This window comes from Carassius gibelio, chromosome B19 (genome assembly GCF_023724105.1).
Source record: "Carassius gibelio isolate Cgi1373 ecotype wild population from Czech Republic chromosome B19, carGib1.2-hapl.c, whole genome shotgun sequence".
Classification (NCBI taxonomy): Eukaryota; Metazoa; Chordata; class Actinopteri; order Cypriniformes; family Cyprinidae; genus Carassius; species Carassius gibelio.
The window spans coordinates 5,824,007-5,832,388 of NC_068414.1; the positions used below are offsets into that span (position 1 = coordinate 5,824,007).

Consider the following 8,382-nt stretch of genomic DNA (forward strand, 5'->3'; position numbering starts at 1 on the left):
TAACGCCTCTCACTTTTGATATTGACCTCCCCCACTCCCCTTTGCTCAGAGACACTTTTGCTCATATCAGTTCATCAAATACCCATGGAACTTGATCAGTTTGTCTGTCAGTTGTTCAGCTTTAGCATTGGTCGATATTTACCCAGTTGAAGAGATGCATTTTCGACATAAATTCGTAGGAATTCTTGCAGAAATAGAGCATTGGTGGTTCAGTGGTAGAATTCTCGCCTGCCACGCGGGAGACCCGGGTCCGATTCCCGGCCAATGCAGCAGAGGTCGTGTTTTTAAGGCCATGTTAGTCGTTCCTCATAAGCGGCAGCTGTCCCCAGAGCCACGAGCACAGCGCAGCTTCTCTCACTGGTGGCTGAATGTCAGAGTTGTTGTTTCCCGCGCAGGAGACCCAGGTTCGATTCCCAGCAGAAGCAAAGCAGTGTATCTTGCTACTTTAGAATGTGGGCAACTTATCAGTGTTTTACAGGGAACTAGTGGAAGCACTCTAGACAATGCTTTTCCATGCTTGTTCAACGAAGTACAAGCAATTATGGCTCATGCACATGTGAAAAACTCCTGAAGGCAATAAAAAGGCTGCAGGCAAGAAAGGTCATGCTTAAAGAAACCAATGAGAGTAAACTGACCTGTTTGTTGTCTCTAAAAAACACCCAGAAGAAAAATGTCCAGGGTCAATGCTGACCTGCATGAAAGTGGAATAAACTGCAAGGTAAGTAATGTAAGATCCCCAAGACAGCGCTACAAGGTCACAGTTGGACAGTGGCTTGTTGGAAGAGCAGGGTAATGACTCCCAGCAAGAACTGACAAATCTGGTGCAGTCCAGGAGGCTGAGGTGCCCTGTGGTTCTTAAGGGAGCTGGTGGCCACAGAAGTTAACGCCTCTCACTTTTGATATTGACCTCCCCCACTCCCCTTTGCTCAGAGACACTTTTGCTCATATCAGTTCATCAAATACCCATGGAACTTGATCAGTTTGTCTGTCAGTTGTTCAGCTTTAGCATTGGTCGATATTACCCAGTTGAAGAGATGCATTTTCCACATAAATTCGTAGAATTCTTGCAGAAATAGAGCATTGGTGGTTCAGTGGTAGAATTCTCGCCTGCCACGCGGGAGACCCGGGTCCGATTCCCGGCCAATGCAGCAGAGGTCGTGTTTTTAAGGCCATGTTAGTCGTTCCTCATAAGCGGCAGCTGTCCCCAGAGCCACGAACACAGCGCAGCTTCTCTCACTGGTGGCTGAATGTCAGAGTTGTTGTTTCCCGCGCAGGAGACCCAGGTTCAATTCCCAGCAGAAGCAAAGCAGTGTATCTTGCTACTTTAGAAGTGGGCAACTTATCAGTGTTTTACAGGGAAACTAGTGGAAGCACTCTAGACAATGCTTTTCCATGCTTGTTCAACGAAGTACAAGCAATTATGGCTCATGCACCTGTGAAAAACTCCTGAAGGCAATAAAAAGGCTGCAGGCAAGAAAGGTCATGCTTAAAGAAACCAATGAGAGTAAACTGACCTGTTTGTTGTCTCTAAAAAACACCAGAAGAAAAATGTCCAGGGTCAATGCTGACCTGCATGAAAGTGGAATAAACTGCAAGGTAAGTAATGTAAGATCCCCAAGACAGCGCTACAAGGTCACAGTTGGACAGTGGCTTGTTGGAAGAGCAGGGTAATGACTCCCAGCAAGAACTGACAAATCTGGTGCAGTCCAGGAGGCTGAGGTGCCCTGTGGTTCTTAAGGGAGCTGGTGGCCACAGAAGTTAACGCCTCTCACTTTTGATATTGACCTCCCCCACTCCCCTTTGCTCAGAGACACTTTTGCTCATATCAGTTCATCAAATACCCATGGAACTTGATCAGTTTGTCTGTCAGTTGTTCAGCTTTAGCATTGGTCGATATTACCCAGTTGAAGAGATGCATTTTCAAACATAAATTCGTAGAATTCTTGCAGAAATAGAGCATTGGTGGTTCAGTGGTAGAATTCTCGCCTGCCACGCGGGAGACCCGGGTCCGATTCCCGGCCAATGCAGCAGAGGTCGTGTTTTTAAGGCCATGTTAGTCGTTCCTCATAAGCGGCAGCTGTCCCCAGAGCCACGAACACAGCGCAGCTTCTCTCACTGGTGGCTGAATGTCAGAGTTGTTGTTTCCCGCGCAGGAGACCCAGGTTCAATTCCCAGCAGAAGCAAAGCAGTGTATCTTGCTACTTTAGAAGTGGGCAACTTATCAGTGTTTTACAGGGAACTAGTGGAAGCACTCTAGACAATGCTTTTCCATGCTTGTTCAACGAAGTACAAGCAATTATGGCTCATGCACCTGTGAAAAACTCGCTGAAGGCAATAAAAAGGCTGCAGGCAAGAAAGGTCATGCTTAAAGAAACCAATGAGAGTAAACTGACCTGTTTGTTGTCTCTAAAAAACACCAGAAGAAAAATGTCCAGGGTCAATGCTGACCTGCATGAAAGTGGAATAAACTGCAAGGTAAGTAATGTAAGATCCCCAAGACAGCGCTACAAGGTCACAGTTGGACAGTGGCTTGTTGGAAGAGCAGGGTAATGACTCCCAGCAAGAACTGACAAATCTGGTGCAGTCCAGGAGGCTGAGGTGCCCTGTGGTTCTTAAGGGAGCTGGTGGCCACAGAAGTTAACGCCTCTCACTTTTGATATTGACCTCCCCCACTCCCCTTTGCTCAGAGACACTTTTGCTCATATCAGTTCATCAAATACCCATGGAACTTGATCAGTTTGTCTGTCAGTTGTTCAGCTTTAGCATTGGTCGATATTACCCAGTTGAAGAGATGCATTTTCCACATAAATTCGTAGAATTCTTGCAGAAATAGAGCATTGGTGGTTCAGTGGTAGAATTCTCGCCTGCCACGCGGGAGACCCGGGTCCGATTCCCGGCCAATGCAGCAGAGGTCGTGTTTTTAAGGCCATGTTAGTCGTTCCTCATAAGCGGCAGCTGTCCCCAGAGCCACGAACACAGCGCAGCTTCTCTCACTGGTGGCTGAATGTCAGAGTTGTTGTTTCCCGCGCAGGAGACCCAGGTTCAATTCCAGCAGAAGCAAAGCAGTGTATCTTGCTACTTTAGAAGTGGGCAACTTATCAGTGTTTTACAGGGAACTAGTGGAAGCACTCTAGACAATGCTTTTCCATGCTTGTTCAACGAAGTACAAGCAATTATGGCTCATGCACCTGTGAAAAACTCCTGAAGGCAATAAAAAGGCTGCAGGCAAGAAAGGTCATGCTTAAAGAAACCAATGAGAGTAAACTGACCTGTTTGTTGTCTCTAAAAAACACCAGAAGAAAAATGTCCAGGGTCAATGCTGACCTGCATGAAAGTGGAATAAACTGCAAGGTAAGTAATGTAAGATCCCCAAGACAGCGCTACAAGGTCACAGTTGGACAGTGGCTTGTTGGAAGAGCAGGGTAATGACTCCCAGCAAGAACTGACAAATCTGGTGCAGTCCAGGAGGCTGAGGTGCCCTGTGGTTCTTAAGGGAGCTGGTGGCCACAGAAGTTAACGCCTCTCACTTTTGATATTGACCTCCCCCACTCCCCTTTGCTCAGAGACACTTTTGCTCATATCAGTTCATCAAATACCCATGGAACTTGATCAGTTTGTCTGTCAGTTGTTCAGCTTTAGCATTGGTCGATATTACCCAGTTGAAGAGATGCATTTTCGACATAAATTCGTAGAATTCTTGCAAAAATAGAGCATTGGTGGTTCAGTGGTAGAATTCTCGCCTGCCACGCGGGAGACCCGGGTCCGATTCCCGGCCAATGCAGCAGAGGTTGTGTTTTTAAGGCCATGTTAGTCGTTCCTCATAAGCGGCAGCTGTTCCCCAGAGCCACGAACACAGCGCAGCTTCTCTCACTGGTGGCTGAATGTCAGAGTTGTTGTTTCCCGCGCAGGAGACCCAGGTTCAATTCCCAGCAGAAGCAAAGCAGTGTATCTTGCTACTTTAGAAGTGGGCAACTTATCAGTGTTTTACAGGGAACTAGTGGAAGCACTCTAGACAATGCTTTTCCATGCTTGTTCAACGAAGTACAAGCAATTATGGCTCATGCACCTGTGAAAAACTCCTGAAGGCAATAAAAAGGCTGCAGGCAAGAAAGGTCATGCTTAAAGAAAACCAATGAGAGTAAACTGACCTGTTTGTTGTCTCTAAAAAACACCAGAAGAAAAATGTCCAGGGTCAATGCTGACCTGCATGAAAGTGGAATAAACTGCAAGGTAAGTAATGTAAGATCCCCAAGACAGCGCTACAAGGTCACAGTTGGACAGTGGCTTGTTGGAAGAGCAGGGTAATGACTCCCAGCAAGAACTGACAAATCTGGTGCAGTCCAGGAGGCTGAGGTGCCCTGTGGTTCTTAAGGGAGCTGGTGGCCACAGAAGTTAACGCCTCTCACTTTTGATATTGACCTCCCCCACTCCCCTTTGCTCAGAGACACTTTTGCTCATATCAGTTCATCAAATACCCATGGAACTTGATCAGTTTGTCTGTCAGTTGTTCAGCTTTAGCATTGGTCGATATTACCCAGTTGAAGAGATGCATTTTCCACAAAATTCGTAGAATTCTTGCCAGAAATAGAGCATTGGTGGTTCATGTGGTAGAATTCTCGCCTGCCACGCGGGAGACCCGGGTCCGATTCCCGGCCAATGCAGCAGAGGTCGTGTTTTTAAGGCCATGTTAGTCGTTCCTCATAAGCGGCAGCTGTCCCCAGAGCCACGAACACAGCGCAGCTTCTCTCACTGGTGGCTGAATGTCAGAGTTGTTGTTTCCCGCGCAGGAGACCCAGGTTCAATTCCCAGCAGAAGCAAAGCAGTGTATCTTGCTACTTTAGAAGTGGGCAACTTATCAGTGTTTTACAGGGAACTAGTGGAAGCCACTCTAGACAATGCTTTTCCATGCTTGTTCAACGAAGTACAAGCAATTATGGCTCATGCACCTGTAGAAAAACTCCTGAAGGCAATAAAAAGGCTGCAGGCAAGAAAGGTCATGCTTAAAGAAACCAATGAGAGTAAACTGACCTGTTTGTTGTCTCTAAAAAAACACCAGAAGAAAAATGTCCAGGGTCAATGCTGACCTGCATGAAAGTGGAATAAACTGCAAGGTAAGTAATGTAAGATCCCCAAGACAGCGCTACAAGGTCACAGTTGGACAGTGGCTTGTTGGAAGAGCAGGGTAATGACTCCCAGCAAGAACTGACAAATCTGGTGCAGTCCAGGAGGCTGAGGTGCCCTGTGGTTCTTAAGGGAGCTGGTGGCCACAGAAGTTAACGCCTCTCACTTTTGATATTGACCTCCCCCACTCCCCTTTGCTCAGAGACACTTTTGCTCATATCAGTTCATCAAATACCCATGGAACTTGATCAGTTTGTCTGTCAGTTGTTCAGCTTTAGCATTGGTCGATATTACCCAGTTGAAGAGATGCATTTTCGACATAAATTCGTAGAATTCTTGCAGAAATAGAGCATTGGTGGTTCAGTGGTAGAATTCTCGCCTGCCACGCGGGAGACCCGGGTCCGATTCCCGGCCAATGCAGCAGAGGTCGTGTTTTTAAGGCCATGTTAGTCGTTCCTCATAAGCGGCAGCTGTCCCCCAGAGCCACGAACACAGCGCAGCTTCTCTCACTGGTGGCTGAATGTCAGAGTTGTTGTTTCCCGCGCAGGAGACCCAGGTTCAATTCCCAGCAGAAGCAAAGCAGTGTATCTTGCTACTTTAGAAGTGGGCAACTTATCAGTGTTTTACAGGGAACTAGTGGAAGCACTCTAGACAATGCTTTTCCATGCTTGTTCAACGAAGTACAAGCAATTATGGCTCATGCACCTGTGAAAAACTCCTGAAGGCAATAAAAAGGCTGCAGGCAAGAAAGGTCATGCTTAAAGAAACCAATGAGAGTAAACTGACCTGTTTGTTGTCTCTAAAAAACACCAGAAGAAAAATGTCCAGGGTCAATGCTGACCTGCATGAAAGTGGAATAAACTGCAAGGTAAGTAATGTAAGATCCCCAAGACAGCGCTACAAGGTCACAGTTGGACAGTGGCTTGTTGGAAGAGCAGGGTAATGACTCCCAGCAAGAACTGACAAATCTGGTGCAGTCCAGGAGGCTGAGGTGCCCTGTGGTTCTTAAGGGAGCTGGTGGCCACAGAAGTTAACGCCTCTCACTTTTGATATTGACCTCCCCCACTCCCCTTTGCTCAGAGACACTTTTGCTCATATCAGTTCATCAAATACCCATGGAACTTGATCAGTTTGTCTGTCAGTTGTTCAGCTTTAGCATTGGTCGATATTACCCAGTTGAAGAGATGCATTTTCCACATAAATTCGTAGAATTCTTGCAGAAATAGAGCATTGGTGGTTCAGTGGTAGAATTCTCGCCTGCCACGCGGGAGACCCGGGTCCGATTCCCGGCCAATGCAGCAGAGGTCGTGTTTTTAAGGCCATGTTAGTCGTTCCTCATAAGCGGCAGCTGTCCCCAGAGCCACGAGCACAGCGCAGCTTCTCTCACTGGTGGCTGAATGTCAGAGTTGTTGTTTCCCGCGCAGGAGACCCAGGTTCCGATTCCCAGCAGAAGCAAAGCAGTGTATCTTGCTACTTTAGAAGTGGGCAACTTATCAGTGTTTTACAGGAACTAGTGGAAGCACTCTAGACAATGCTTTTCCATGCTTGTTCAACGAAGTACAAGCAATTATGGCTCATGCACCTGTGAAAAACTCCTGAAGGCAATAAAAGGCTGCAGGCCAAGAAAGGTCATGCTTAAAGAAACCAATGAGAGTAAACTGACCTGTTTGTTGTCTCTAAAAAACACCAGAAGAAAAATGTCCAGGGTCAATGCTGACCTGCATGAAAGTGGAATAAACTGCAAGGTAAGTAATGTAAGATCCCCAAGACAGCGCTACAAGGTCACAGTTGGACAGTGGCTTGTTGGAAGAGCAGGGTAATGACTCCCAGCAAGAACTGACAAATCTGGTGCAGTCCAGGAGGCTGAGGTGCCCTGTGGTTCTTAAGGGAGCTGGTGGCCACAGAAGTTAACGCCTCTCACTTTTGATATTGACCTCCCCCACTCCCCTTTGCTCAGAGACACTTTTGCTCATATCAGTTCATTCAAATACCCATGGAACTTGATCAGTTTGTCTGTCAGTTGTTCAGCTTTAGCATTGGTCGATATTACCCAGTTGAAGAGATGCATTTTCGACATAAATTCGTAGAATTCTTGCAGAAATAGAGCATTGGTGGTTCAGTGGTAGAATTCTCGCCTGCCACGCGGGAGACCCGGGTCCGATTCCCGGCCCAATGCAGCAGAGGTCGTGTTTTTAAGGCCATGTTAGTCGTTCCTCATAAGCGGCAGCTGTCCCCAGAGCCACGAACACAGCGCAGCTTCTCTCACTGGTGGCTGAATGTCAGAGTTGTTGTTTCCCGCGCAGGAGACCCAGGTTCAATTCCCAGCAGAAGCAAAGCAGTGTATCTTGCTACTTTAGAAGTGGGCAACTTATCAGTGTTTTACAGGGAACTAGTGGAAGCACTCTAGACAATGCTTTTCCATGCTTGTTCAACGAAGTACAAGCAATTATGGCTCATGCACCTGTGAAAAACTCCTGAAGGCAATAAAAAGGCTGCAGGCAAGAAAGGTCATGCTTAAAGAAACCAATGAGAGTAAACTGACCTGTTTGTTGTCTCTAAAAAACACCAGAAGAAAAATGTCCAGGGTCAATGCTGACCTGCATGAAAGTGGAATAAACTGCAAGGTAAGTAATGTAAGATCCCCAAGACAGCGCTACAAGGTCACAGTTGGACAGTGGCTTGTTGGAAGAGCAGGGTAATGACTCCCAGCAAGAACTGACAAATCTGGTGCAGTCCAGGAGGCTGAGGTGCCCTGTGGTTCTTAAGGGAGCTGGTGGCCACAGAAGTTAACGCCTCTCACTTTTGATATTGACCTCCCCACTCCCCTTTGCTCAGAGACACTTTTGCTCATATCAGTTCATCAAATACCCATGGAACTTGATCAGTTTGTCTGTCAGTTGTTCAGCTTTAGCATTGGTCGATATTACCCAGTTGAAGAGATGCATTTTCGACATAAATTCGTAGAATTCTTGCAGAAATAGAGCATTGGTGGTTCAGTGGTAGAATTCTCGCCTGCCACGCGGGAGGACCCGGGTCCGATTCCCGGCCAATGCAGCAGAGGTCGTGTTTTTAAGGCCATGTTAGTTGTTCCTCATAAGCGGCAGCTGTCCCCAGAGCCACGAACACAGCGCAGCTTCTCTCACTGGTGGCTGAATGTCAGAGTTGTTGTTTCCCGCGCAGGAGACCCAGGTTCAATTCCCAGCAGAAGCAAAGCAGTGTATCTTGCTACTTTAGAAGTGGGCAACTTATCAGTGTTTTACA

The 8,382-nt window shown here is 47.0% G+C and overlaps 1 non-coding gene across 1 annotated transcript; it reads left to right on the top strand.

The window, feature by feature from the left end:
* Positions 1-8,103: 8,103 nt before the first annotated feature.
* On the top strand, positions 8,104-8,175 carry trnag-gcc (transfer RNA glycine (anticodon GCC)). The gene has a single exon. It is a non-coding gene; the product is annotated as a tRNA-Gly (tRNA).
* The last annotated feature ends 207 nt before the right edge of the window (positions 8,176-8,382 follow it).